The 13434-nt window shown below is 46.3% G+C and overlaps 1 pseudogene; it reads right to left on the bottom strand.

The window, feature by feature from the left end:
* Positions 1–1720: 1720 nt before the first annotated feature.
* Positions 1721–13434, bottom strand: part of LOC101418229 (DNA ligase 1 pseudogene) — an 87343-nt pseudogene continuing 75629 nt past the window's right edge.

Genomic DNA, 13434 nt, shown 5'->3' with positions numbered 1-13434 from the left:
TGTTTGTGTGTGTGTGTGTAAAGATTTATAACACAAAAGATATCTGAGTTGGGACCCTGGAATTGATGTAATGTTTAAAAATTAAGGTAAAAATTCATGTAACATAAAATTCACCGTTTTGACTACTTAAAACGTACAATTCAGTGGTTCGATAGAATATTCAGAATGTTGAGCAACCATCACAACTATCTAATTTCAGAATATTTCCATCACCCCAAAAAGAAACCCTGCACTTCCAAATTCCCCCTTCCCCTCATCCTCTGGCAACCACTAATCTACTTTCTGTCTATGTGAATTTGCTTCTTATGGACATTCCTATAAATGAAATTAGACAATATGTGGTCTTTTGTGTCTAGATTCTTTCACTTGGCATCGTGTTTTTAAGTTTCATGCATATCATAGCATGCATCAGTTCTTCATTCCTTTTTATGGCTGAATAATATTACGCATATAGATATACCATATTTTGCTTATGCATTCGTCAGTGGACAGACCAGTTGGGTTGTTTATACCTTTTGGCTACTGTGAGTAATGCTGCTATAAATGAATGTGTACACATGCATATGTTTCCAGTTCTCTTGGTTATATACCTAGAAGCGGAATTACTGGGTCACCTAAAAACTCTATGTCTAACTTTTTGAGGAACCACCAGTTTTCCACAGAGGCTGAACCATCTTAAATCCCCACCAGTAATGTGTGAGGATTGCAATTTCTTCATTTCTTTGCTAGTACTTATTATTTTTTCTCTCTGTTTTGTAAATAGCCATCCTAGCTGGTATGAAGTGATATCTTATTGTGGTTTTGATTTGCATTTCCCTAGTGACTGATGGTATTGAGCATCATTTCATGTGCTTATTGGCCATCTGCATGTCTTCTTTGTAAAATGTCTAAACAAATCATTTGCCCATTGTTTATTTTGGTTATTTGTCTTCTTATTGCTGAGTTCTAAGAGTTCTTTATAAACTCTGGGTAGTAGATCCTTTTCAGGTATATGATTTGCAATTATTTTCTCTCAGTCTGTGGTTTGTCTTTTCAATTTCTAGATGGTGTCCTTCGATGCACATGTCTTTTTGGGGTCCTGAAGGTGAATTGTGGTGGTTTGAAGCTGTGCATACACCAGAAAAACATGTTCTTAAATATAATTTATTCCTGTGAGTTTAAACCCATTGTAAGTAGGATCTTTTGATGAGGCTACCTCAGTTAAGGTATGACCCACCTCCTTCAGGATGGGACTTAATCCTATTCCTGAAGTTTTTATATAAACATAATGAATACAGGGAGAGCAAGAGAAAGCCATGGAAGCAAGAAGCTGAAACCAACGAAACCCAAGAGAGAAGGGAGAGATCAGCAGACATTGCCGTGTGCCTTGCCACATAACAGAGAAACAAGGATCGCCAATAGCCTGTCTTTGGGAAGAAAGTCAATTTGATGATGTCTTTATTTGACATTTTCTCAGCCTCAAACTGTAAGCTAATAAATTCCCATTGTTTAATTCAACCCATTTCATGGTATCTGCTTTCAGCAGCCTAGGAAACAAAAACAGTTGCATTTCCATAATAATTTAAGGATCAGCTTGTCCATTTCTGCAAAGAACATAGTTGGACTTTTGATAGGGATTGCCTTGAATTTGTAGATATACTTGGGGAGTATAGCCATCTTAATAATAGTAAGTCTTCCAATCCATGACTGTAAACTATCTATCCATTTACTTAAATCTTCTTTAATTAACAACACAGGCTGCCTGCACATAGGAGCATGGGCTGAGCAGCACCAGGGCTTGGAGGCTTTGGTGATGTCTCACCAGCTCCTCATCACTGAAGTCAGTTCCAAGCTTGCATCTGGCCTATAGCTCCTCACTCTTCTCATTGTAGGAGGCCAGAAGGAAACACTGGTACAGCTGGCCTGAATTCCCCAGCCCAGATAGGCACCAGTCATCATGAGGTACAGGGTGTCACCCACTCTATTGACAGTTCTTTACAGTTTGAGCTGGTTGTGGAACCTCTTGGTCGTATTGCCATTGAGGGTTTTCACCATCAGCCCCTTGCAGGAGTCCTTCACTGACTGCTCCAGGAACCCAGCAATGTGGTTCATGTCCTCGGTGTCTGGGGAGGTGGCAAAGATGAACTCACCCTCCATCTCTACGAAGTTCTCCTGGAGCACCTGCCAACCTTGAGAAAGAAGTTTCCCCCTTGAAGTGGATGAGGTATAAGGTGAAAAACACACCCTCAGAATCTCTGATGCATCCACCTCCTTGCTTTTGTGGTGGTGAGTACTTAGAAAGGCAGGTCCTGCTTCTTTTCTCAGTCCCAAGCCACAGCTTTGGTGTCCAGGATGAAAGAGTTGACTGATGGGAGCTTTATCTTGTAGATGTGGCTGATGATATCAGGGTACTTTCTGGTACTGTCTTCCTGATTTCTGTTGAAGATCTTCACCTCCCCATCTTTCCAGAACACGGATCTGTGTTCTCTGTCCATTGTGTTTGTACTCACAGGTAAAAGCTGCCTCCTCCAAGCATTTCAGTCCCTTATTGATGCCCCAGGTGGGTTCAGGGGGGCCCCTGGGCTCATTCTGCAGTGATTCAGGAGATGTTCCAGGCTATGCTTCAACAACTCTGGGACAGTCGGGCCCACTTTGGACACTTGACAGAATTTCTGCCTCCAGTTCATGCCTTGCTCCTCCAGTCATGTTTTTCTGGCCTTTGCTATTATGCCCTTCCTGGCATCCACCCTAGCAGGGGGTGTAGGCAAATTCTTAGACTGAGGGCTTGAGGCTCACAGCCTGGGCAAGAGTGGCTGGTCTGAGGTGTAGCCATCTACTCAGGGATCTGGTGATGCCCCGAGCTTCCAAGTGGTGGCAGGCGACAAAGAGGCCTCTGATGATGTCCTTCTTACTGCTTGGGGAGGCTACCAGTGAGCTGGGTGATGTTGCAGAATTTGGTGAAGACTCACTCCAGAGGCTTCAAGAGGGGATGGGGGCAACAAGATTCTCTGAGTGCTGTGGCTATTCTCAGCCACCAGCTCCACATCACCCTTCTCAGCTGCCTCAGCCTGGAAAGACTTCAGCTGCCAACTTATGACCTGGGCTTCTGCCTTGAAAAGGACACCATCACCATCGCCAAGCTTCAGGCCCTGTTGGTGCAGCCTGAGGTGGTTGAAAGCTGAGGTAGAGGATGGAGAGGAGATCTGGAGGTGACAGGGACACCACTGAGCACAACAGGTTGCTCAGTGCCTCCACCATCTTGAGCCAAGCAGAAATCTTGATCTTTTCAAATGTCCCAGTCACAGCCAAATAAGGGACTTTCTGGCCTGGTTTCTAGTGGGTAGCTTCGATGGATTGGTAGTTGGTCTCAGCAGGATTGTTACTGGTGGGATCCAGGAGGATCCCTTGGTCTCATCCTCTCTGGGAGCATCTGATCCCTCTTCTTTCATTTCTTTCTTGGCTGTGAGTTTTTGGGCAGTGATGTTTTACATATCTTTATTGCCACATCATACCATGTACATCTCAGTACCCTCTTTACTACTGGAAATGAGTCATTATAACCTTAAATCCAAGATTAGAGAACCAATTCCAGAAACCCCAGAACAAATTCAGAAAACTCATCCAGAAGATTCTGATCCTCTAGCACCGCTCTCAGTACCAAAATCTGAGTCAGTAAGGATTCTCCAGAGAAACAGAACCAATAGGAGGTGTGTGAATGTGTATGTATATGTGTGTGTGTATGTGTGTAAAGAGATTTATTTTCAGGAATTTGGCTCATCTGTTTGTGGTGGCTGGCAAGTCTGAAATCTGTAGGGCAGGCCAGCAGGCTGGAAAGTCAGAACAGGAGTTGTTGTCTTGGGTCCAAATTCCATAGGGTGCTAGCAAGCTGGAAACTCAAGCAGGATTTTATGTTGCAGTCTTGAGGCAGAAAGTCTTCTCCAGGAAACCTGTTTTTTTGTTGTTGTTGTTTGTTTTTTTGCCCTTTAAGGCCTTCAATTGATTAGATGAGGCTGATCCACATTTCCCAGGGTAAACTCCTTTACTTAAAGTTGACTTAATTGTAGATTAAACTGCATCTACAACATACCTTTGCGACACCTAAATTATTTGATTAAATGATTTTGTACTATTGCCTAGCAAAGTTGACACGTAGGACTAGCCACCACACCTGCTTAATATGAAGGCTGATGCATCCCTGCCAACATTTGTGGAAGAGACCTTTAAGATTTCCTTTTCCATGATGTGTGATCTCATGGAGGCTATGGGCTAAATTTCTGGTGAGGGACCAAGGGGAGACCAAGTGGTCATCTGGGTATCTCCAAATTCCATCTGAATGGGTAAAACATCCAGCCTGCTTCCATTTTTCAACCTTGTGTGATTGCTCTCAGAGACTCTGAGTGCCTTGAGGGTCCTCACCAGGGGCAGGGGTGAGGTGAGAGGGCCTAAAGCTCGAGTGCCCACAGGGAGTTGAAGGACAAGAGTGAGAAGGCCTGGTGGGGGAGCACAGAGAGATAGAGGAGGTAGGGGAGTTAAAGGGGATGGATCAAAGGATTGAAAGGAGTCAAAGGGAATGTCAAAGGTGGTAAAAAGGAGGAAAGGAATTTAAGACAAGGGAGAGGTCTTAGATGAACTAGTTTGAGGGAGACCCCAAGTTTTACAAAGAGGCCATTTAAGTTCCAAATTATCCTTTGTGAAACTCTGCCATTTTTGTAGACATTGTCCAGATTTAGTGCACAGTGGCAAAACATATAGTCAGTGGGAACTAGGAGGGAGGGCACCCAGTGGAGTAAGAATTTCTCATGGAATTAAACTAGTATTGAAATAAACAAGATTCCTCACAGAAGAGTGAAGAAGATACCTGTTCAAAACAGAAAGGAGCCAGGAAGGGTTCCACTCAACAGAAAGAGACAGGGATTAAATCCTCACTTAAAAAGAGCCAAGGTTTCTGTGATGATTTGGCTAATGCGTCAACTTGGTCAGGTAATGGTGCCCAGTTGTTTGGTCAAGCAAGCACTGGGCACTGTAATACAAGGACACTTCATGGACTTTAATCATCAGAGAGTTGATTGCATAGATGATTGATTACATCAACAATCAACAGAGGAGATTGCCATCAGCATTGATTTACATCTTATCCAATCAGTTGAAGGCCTTAAAAGAAGAAGTGATTTCAGCCTTCAGAGAGAGAATGCCCAGCTCCACTTTGGACAGCCAACATTTCCCAGGAACTCATCAAAGACCTTCATTGGAGCCCTTGGTTTGTAGCCTGCCCTGTGAGAATTCTTAAAATCTCATGCTATTTATTTCCTGTCAGTTCCATTTCCCTAGAGAACCCTGACTAATACAGCTTCCATCTAGGAACATTCTCACTCAGAGAAGGACCAGAAAGAGCCCCATTCAGTAGAATCAAAGTAACTTTTTATCCAGATACAATGTAACAACAAATATCCTGAGCATAGGATTAGCAAGTGTGAGCACCATGGATCCAGATTTCCCCAACTGGGAAGGACACAAAGTGTCCAAAAGGCTGGTATGATGACCTGGGGGAAGACAGCTGAATGCAAGGGGTGGTCCACACTCCATCCGAGTCCCTGCAATATTATTGTCAAGGGAAGAAGGCAAAAACAGACACAAATGAGGGAAGATTTTATTAAGGGGGATTATTGCAACTGGGGGAGGGGGACTATTACAATAAAGAGACATTCAAAGCCTAAGCCAATGAGGATAAGGAGTGGTAAAAACTATTGGGGGGGGGAGTGGTCTTGAAATTTCATGAACTGTGCGAAATATTGCAATAAGAGGAAAATCAAGGCAGGAACCGTTCGTTTGTATTTAGTCACGTGGTTAGGGGCAGGCATCTGGAACTGAGATTGAGCCAACAAGTTACAGTGCAGACAGTTCACATAAAATTTAGGACCTAGCTATGATAATGAAACAAGCCTAGAGGTATATTGAGCACAAAGTTGATCAACCTTGTCAGGCACTCCCAACACACAGGCAGGCTTGTGATCCCACGGCCTCCAGAACCCCACCGTGCAAGCAGGGCAGCACTTGAAAGGAGCCATGTTTCCACTGCACATGGGCAGTGTGGCAGCCAAAAGGACCACCAGAAACCTAGAGTGGGCAGGCTGGTGTCTAGCAAGTCCCCAGGGCCTCAGCATGAGGGACCAAGGTGGTCAAAATTGGCCAGGATCCCATAGCACAGGGAGAAACCAGTGGTTGGGAAGGTCCTTGGTTCCCCAGTGCACGAAGGTCTGTGGCTGGAAGCCCCCCGCCCCCAATCATTTCCCAGGTACCCGGGCAGTTCAGCAGCTAGAAAGGCCCCAGGCCCCAGCTCATGGCAAGCACATAGGAGGAAGGGCCGCCAGTTCCCTGGCACGTAGCTAGGGCAGCAGTCACAAGGGCCCTAGATTCCCCAACACATGAGCTGGCTGGTGGTTAGAAGAGCCCTCCATATCCCAGTCTGCAGGACAGAAGGTGGCAAGAGTACCTCAGTTCCTTGGCACATGAGAACTCTGGTGATGGAAGAACCCCTGGAGTCCAAGGCTACTGGTAGTGTAGTGCCTGGAAAGTCACACAGGGCACTGGCACCAGGCATCAACAGTGGCTAAAAAGGACTAGATTCCCCAGGATGTGGACAGATTGAAGACTATAAGGATCCTCAGTTCTTCCAGAGGCAGCCTGGAAGGTGCCCAGAATGTCTCCCAGAGCACTAAGCCTGGAGATCCATGGTGGCCAACAGGGGCCATGCTACCCCAGCCTGTGGAGAGACCAGTGGCTGTAAGACCCTCAGTTCCCTGACATGCCAGCAGGCTGGTGGCCAGAAGACCTGGTTCCCCATAGTGTGGGCAGGCCAGTGGCTGGAAACCACCCCCACCCCCTGGTTTATGGGACAGAAAGTGGCCAAAAGTACTCTTTGTTTCATAACTTGCAGGAAGACAGGTATACAGAAGGACAACCGGAACCCTAGTGTGTGGGCAGGCTAGCATCTGGAAGATTCCCCAGGCATCTGCAAGAAGAATCAGTGGTAGTCAAAATAGACCAAGGTTCTCCAGGATGCAGGATGGCTGGTGCCTGTAAGACCCTCCCAGTGCACCAATGCATGGTAATGGCAGTGGCCAAAAGGAGCCACGGTTCCTCAGCGTGCAGACAGGCTAGTGGCTAAACTCTAGCCACAAGAGGATACCCAGAAAACCAGTGGGTGACAGGCTGGTGACCAGAAGGAATCCTGGGGCACCAGTATGTGGGTGGGAACATGGATGAAAGAGCTCCCAACCCCTAGTGTGACTGTAAGGATGGCTATTTCCAATAGGCAAGACCCATCTGATCCCACCTACAAAGGACAAATGTGTCTTTTACGAGAAGGTAATTTATTATGAGTGCAAAAGCAAGGAACTGGGGGAATAATTCCAAAATCAGTTCAAAATGACAATGGGAGACAGGGTTTTTATAGAGGGAAAAAAAAAGAAAAGAAGAAACACAAGTGAAAAACAAAAAACAAAAACAAGTAATGTGTGAGGAAGGTATATGAAATTTCTCAGTCCTGTGTTGTCTCAAGCACATCCAACTTGTCCTTGATTTCAGCAGCTAATAAACCACAGTTTAGATATAGTTGTGCAGGTGCAAGGCCTTCATGGCTCCTTTCTCAGCCAACCGCTTGAGGATATCAAACTTTTTGTCTCTGGGAAAAGTTACAGGTTTACACCCATTCTGTCTGGTTTTGCTTTGAGATGTTATCTTATTCCAAACCTGAGGTCTGGTTAACATACTTCGGGGACCTCAGTGCAAAGCGTAAACTTCTAAATTCTAAACTTCTAAAATTAGATTCATAGAAAACAAGTTTAATTAGAATTTTCAAAGCTGCTTAAGTGGAGAAATTTCAATAAGCACATTTTCCAGCTATCACTAACAAACAGAAGGGCTGGTGGCTGAAAGTACCCCCAGAACCATAGCGCACAGGCAGGCTTCTACCCAGAAGAGGCCCCTAGGGCACCAGCACGATTCCCAGTATGTGTAGAGCTCGGTGGCCAGAAGGGTGTCAATACCCAGCAAGGGGGTAAGCCTGTGGTGAAACCTCCGTTCACCGTCAGGTTAGCAAGTAGGTACTGGAGATGCCCCTAGGGTGGGGACAGAAGGTAGTCCAAAGTACTTTTAGTTCCCCAGCACTTGGATAGGCTGGTGGTCAGAAGGAACTTTGGAACCTAGAGACTGGGCAACCTAGCAACTGGAAGGTGTCCCAGGGCACCAGTGCAAGGGGGCTATGCTGCCACAAAGAGCCTCATTCTCCAGCACACGGGCAGGCTGCTGGCCCAAAGGATCCCCAGGACTCAGCAGACAGGAAGGCTGGTTAACAGAAAGGCACTAACCCGCAAGAGGAAAGGGGACTGAAAGTGCTCTCAGTTCCGCAGTAAGTGGAGGGCCAGAATGAGCCCCTGGGAATTAGCATGCAGGCAGACTGATGCCTAGAAGGTCCTCCAGAGTCCCCGCGTGTGGATAAAATGTGTTCCCCAGTAAGTGGGCAAACTTGTGGCCAAAAGGGTCCCTGGAACTCCATGGGTCGCAGGCTGTTTGCCAGGAGGGAACACAGGGCGCCAGCTCAAGGGAGGGAAAGTGGCTGGAAAGTGCTTTTGGTTCATCAAGTGGAAAGGCTGGTGACTGGAAGAATCCTGAGAGCCCTAGGGCATGGGCAGTCTGGTGACCAGAAGGTGCCCCAAAGTACCAGCTCAAAGAATTCCATAGTGGCCAAAAGCGGCCATGTTTCCTTAGCATGTGGAAATACCAGTGACCTGAAGAGCCCTCAGTTCTCCAGTACATGAGAAGGCTGTTACCTCACCAGGGTGAGGAAATGATTGTGGCCCCAAATGGGCAGGCTTGTGGCCCAAAAGATCCCTGGAACCTCAGTGGGCAGGCAGGCTGGTAACTAGATGGGGTCTTTGGGCATTGGCACTGGAAGCAACCACCCCAAAGTGCTCTCAGTTCCTTAACCAGTGGGAATGCTGGTGCCTGGAAGGTCCTCCCAGGGTGCCAGAATGAGGCAATGACAGTGACCAAAAGGAGCCATGGATCTCCACACTCAGGATAGTGGCCTAAAAGGATCCCCAACAATCCAGTGGGTAGACAAGCTAGTGACCAGAAGGGACCCAGCAGAACCAGCACGTGGGTGTGAACATGGCTGAAAGTGCTCTCTGCACCCCTTTAAGAGGGAAGGCTGGTGGCCCAAAGGATCCCCAGAACCCTAGCACATAGACAGGCTAGTGCCTGGAAATTCCCTGTTAACCATGAGAAAGATCAACATGGGCCACGGTGCCCCCACATGTTGGCAAATCGGCAGCCGAAAGGGTTCTCAGAACTCCCAGGGATGGCAAGCTGGTTACCAGAAGAGACCCCTAGGCACCAGGCTGCAGAAAGGAAGATGGCTCAAGTGCCTTTGGCTCCAGAGAAAACGGAAAGATTGGTGCCCAGAAAGACCACCGGAACCCTACGGCACGGGCAGCTGGTGTCCAGAAGGTGCCCCAGTATATCTGCACAAGGGATCTAAAGTGGCAAAAGGAACTATGGCTCCCAGCATGCAGGCAAGAGCTAGCTGGGCCTTCTGGGCATCAATGCATGCACGGGAATGTGGCTGAAGGTCCTCTCAGTTTCCCAGCAAGCAGGAAGACCGGCACCTGGAAGGACCCGAGCCCAGAGCCCTAGCGTGCAGACAGGCTTGTACTTGGAAGTTATCCTAGGACACCAAAACAAGGATACAATGGTGATTAAAAGGGGCCACATTTCCCCAGCACATGGGCAAACTGATGGTGGAAATGGTCCCTGGAAATCCTGCGGGTGGCATGCTGATTACCAGAAGACATCTCAGGTTTCCAGAGTGCTGGGGGGTTGGTGATCAACGTGTAGGCAGGTGGCCAGAGAGACCCTTGAACCCTAGGGCATGAACAGACGCTAAGGTCCTCCAGAGAACCAGTGCAATGGGTCACCCTGAAGGCATCTTGATCCTTCAGGATGTGTGCAGGTCAGTGACCCAAAGGATCCCTGGTACACCAGCAGACCAGATGACTGGTAACTTGAAGGTACCCCTGGCTCAGAGGCAGGAAGTCCCTTGTTTCCCATGCTATGGTCTGTAAGGTGGCTGAAAGGACCCATATTTCTCCAGTGCATGGGTAGAATAGTGGTTGGAAGGACCCTTGGTTACCCACATGGAAATTTTTGGAATTTCTTAGTCCACCTTTTTTTTCCCCAAATTCTACTCAATTTATTCATTTTTTTAAAAATATTACATTCAAAAAATATGAGGTCCCCATTCACCCCCACCGCCCCCACCCCACCACTCCCCCCACCCAGTAACACTCTCCCCCATCATCATGACACATCCATTGCATCTGGTGAGTATATCTCTGGGCATCGCTGCACCCCATAGCCTGTGGTCCACACCATAGCCCACACTCTCCCACGTTCCATCAAAAGTTAATCCACCTTTTGATTGATGTCACTGAAGTAGAAGTTCTCAAGGAAGTCTTCTGGGGAATTCTGACACACAACCTTGGTTCAAGAACTTCTGGGCTAAAATGAATCAAAAGGTAAGGCAAAGAGTTTATCTCAGTTTTTCCTATTCATAATTAAGCAGGCAATTTATGTGTAGGGCTCAAAAGAGAACAGCAAATGATCTATTTAAGTGCAGGGCTCAAAGAAGGAAGTAGTGCACCCACTGTCCAATTCCCCCAGGACAAGATGCCTTCTCTTGAGCATTCTCTCTGGAACCATATGTGACTGGTGGTTAGATATTAATGATTTTTCTTAGACTGGAACTTTCCATTGTAAATCCAAGGAAGGAACCTGGGAGGTAGATTTAGTTTCCACTCCATACTGGTCGATTTCCTTCAAGTTTCTTCCATCAAGAATGGAGACTTCTTTCTTTTTGGACTGTTGAACCCTGAGGCCACTCAGAAGGAGTGGAGTGGGGTTTCTGAGCCTGGCCACTCTTGCCATTTGGGTCAGGTGATTATTCGTTGTGGGGTTCTGTCCTGTGCATTGTAGGTTGTTTAGCAGCACTCTGGCCTCTACACACTAAATGGCAGTAGCACTTACCCCCAGGGGTAGAACCAAAAATATCTCCAGATGGTAAATTCCCTTGGGGCCCAAAACTACCCCTAGTGGAGAACCACTGGAGTGGAGATAGGGTTTTCTTATTAGTTCAAATGCTTGTCTTTTCTTACTTAGAGTAAACTTAGTAATAAAAATGAATGTATTTTTAAATCAACTGTTGTAGAATAGTATAAGTTTATTACTTTTGCTTTTTCATAATACAGACTATTCAGACAGTGACACTTGCTCTCATCTTTAAGCTCCATAAAAGAAAAGATTGTGTCTTGTTCACTACCATATCCCCTGCTCTGGAAGAGTCCTGGCACATTTATTCATTGGATAACCTAGGGCCAGGTCTTAAGAGAATACCTCTGTAATAATTTAAAAAATGTATATTCTGTTTGTTCAAAAGTATTCCCTTAGAAGTGCCCACTGATTGTCTACATAGCTAATAGGTTCTTTAAGTAAACATGTTTTATTCAGTTCAACAAGTAGTTAACAGCAATCTGCATAATAAGATAAGTTTACTTCTTTCCAGATGCCTGTATTATAAAACTTGATACAGAATACAGGAAAAAGTCAGAATGTCTGCAAACCAATGTCCTAGAGCAGAGGGTCTGATACTTTAATGTTCTGATGAATCACTTTGGGGAGCTTGCTACTAATTCTGATTTAGCAGATCTGGGGCAGGGCCTGAGATTTGGCATTTCTAATAGTTTCCCAGTTGATGCCGATGCTCCTAGGCCCCTTTTTTAAAAAATTTATTTAATTTATTTTATTTTTCTTTATTTATTCCCCACCCACTCCCCCAGATGGTTCTCTCATCCGTCTGCTCATTGTTTGCTCACCTTCTCCAGGAGGCACTGGGAACTGAACGTGGGACCTCCCACATGGGAGGCAAGTGCCCAATGGCCTGAGGCACATTCGCTCTCCATGGGCTGTGGCATCTGCCGGCTTGTGGCATCTGCTTGTTGCGGTGGGGACAGTATTTAGCTCATGGTGATGGGAGGCATCATCTAGCTCATTGTGGTAGGAGGCGGTGACTGTTCATCTTCTTTTAGGAGGCACCAGGATCCGAACAGGGACCTCCTGTGTGGTAGGCAGATGCCCAATTGGTCGAGTCACATTCACTTCCCTGGGCCACTTATTTTTTTTTTTAGATTTTATTTTTTATTTATTTCTCTCCCCTTCTCCCTCCCCCAGTTGTCTGCTCTCTATGTCTATTCGCTGTGTGTCCTCTATGACCACTTCTATCCTTATCAGCGGCACCAGGAATCTGTGTTTCTTTCTGTTGCATCATCTTGTTGTGTCAGCTCTCCATGTGTGTGGTGCCATTCCTGGGCAGGCTGCACTTTGTTTCGCGCTGGGCAGCTCTCCTTACAGGGTGCACTCCTTGCGCGTGGGGTTCCCCTACGCGGGGACACCCCTGCGTGGCACGGCACTCCTTGCACGCATCAGCACTGCGCATGGGCCAGCTCCACATGGATCAAGGAGGACCGGGGTTTGAACCACAGACCTCCCATGTGGTAGACGGACGCCCTATCCATTGGGCCAAGTCTGCTTCCCCCTGGGCCACTTTAGAGTAGCAGAGATTTAGAGCTACATATCTGCTAGCCACAACTGAATTAAAAATTCAGTTCTTCCTTCTCAGCTAGCCACATTTCAAGTACTCAGAAGCCATGTGTAGCTAGTGACTACCATACCAGACAGCACTGATATAGAGCATTTCTTTTTTTGCCGAACATTCTCTCGGACAGTGCAGAAGAGGTCCATATCTCCAGGTCTGATCAAAATTGGCCTTAAATCTGGCCAACAATATATTTTAACTAGACCTAGAGATACGAGTAGGATTGTGATAGAGGAAATAGCCAATGTAGAAAAAAACAGAAGGTAGCTTTGTGCATTGCAAATAAATGAGCCTCTAGATTGAAGGAGTCCTGGCATTGCCTCTTATGCTTACAAGCTTCATAACTCTAGGGGAGTTATTTAAACTTTCCAACCTTGGTTTGCTCAATGTAAAAATGTGTCATAAAGTAACATGAGATATATGTGTGAAATATTAGCAATGACAATCCCAACAAGTTCTCTAGCCCTGCAACTTTCCTCTTCCTTCTCACAGCCAGGACCACGCAATCCCTATCCATAGCCTCCTCCCTGCCCTCAATTCCCAAGTCCAGAGTAATGAGTCAGCTAATCAGGGCAGACCCCACATATCTTTTATTTGGAATCGTTTATTAAACTTACCACCCTAAGGTGGTGAAATTCTGAAATTGACATGGAGGACCTTGGATACCAAGGCTGAGAGGTCAGTCTCCATTTGGCAGGCAGTAAGGAGACAGAGAATGCTTTTGACCATGTTAATGTAAAGAGTGAAAT

Source organism: Dasypus novemcinctus, chromosome X (assembly GCF_030445035.2).
Source record: "Dasypus novemcinctus isolate mDasNov1 chromosome X, mDasNov1.1.hap2, whole genome shotgun sequence".
In the NCBI taxonomy this organism is placed as follows: Eukaryota; Metazoa; Chordata; class Mammalia; order Cingulata; family Dasypodidae; genus Dasypus; species Dasypus novemcinctus.
The sequence above is the reverse complement of the archived record's forward strand: the minus strand, read 5'-3'. Positions and strand labels throughout refer to the sequence as shown.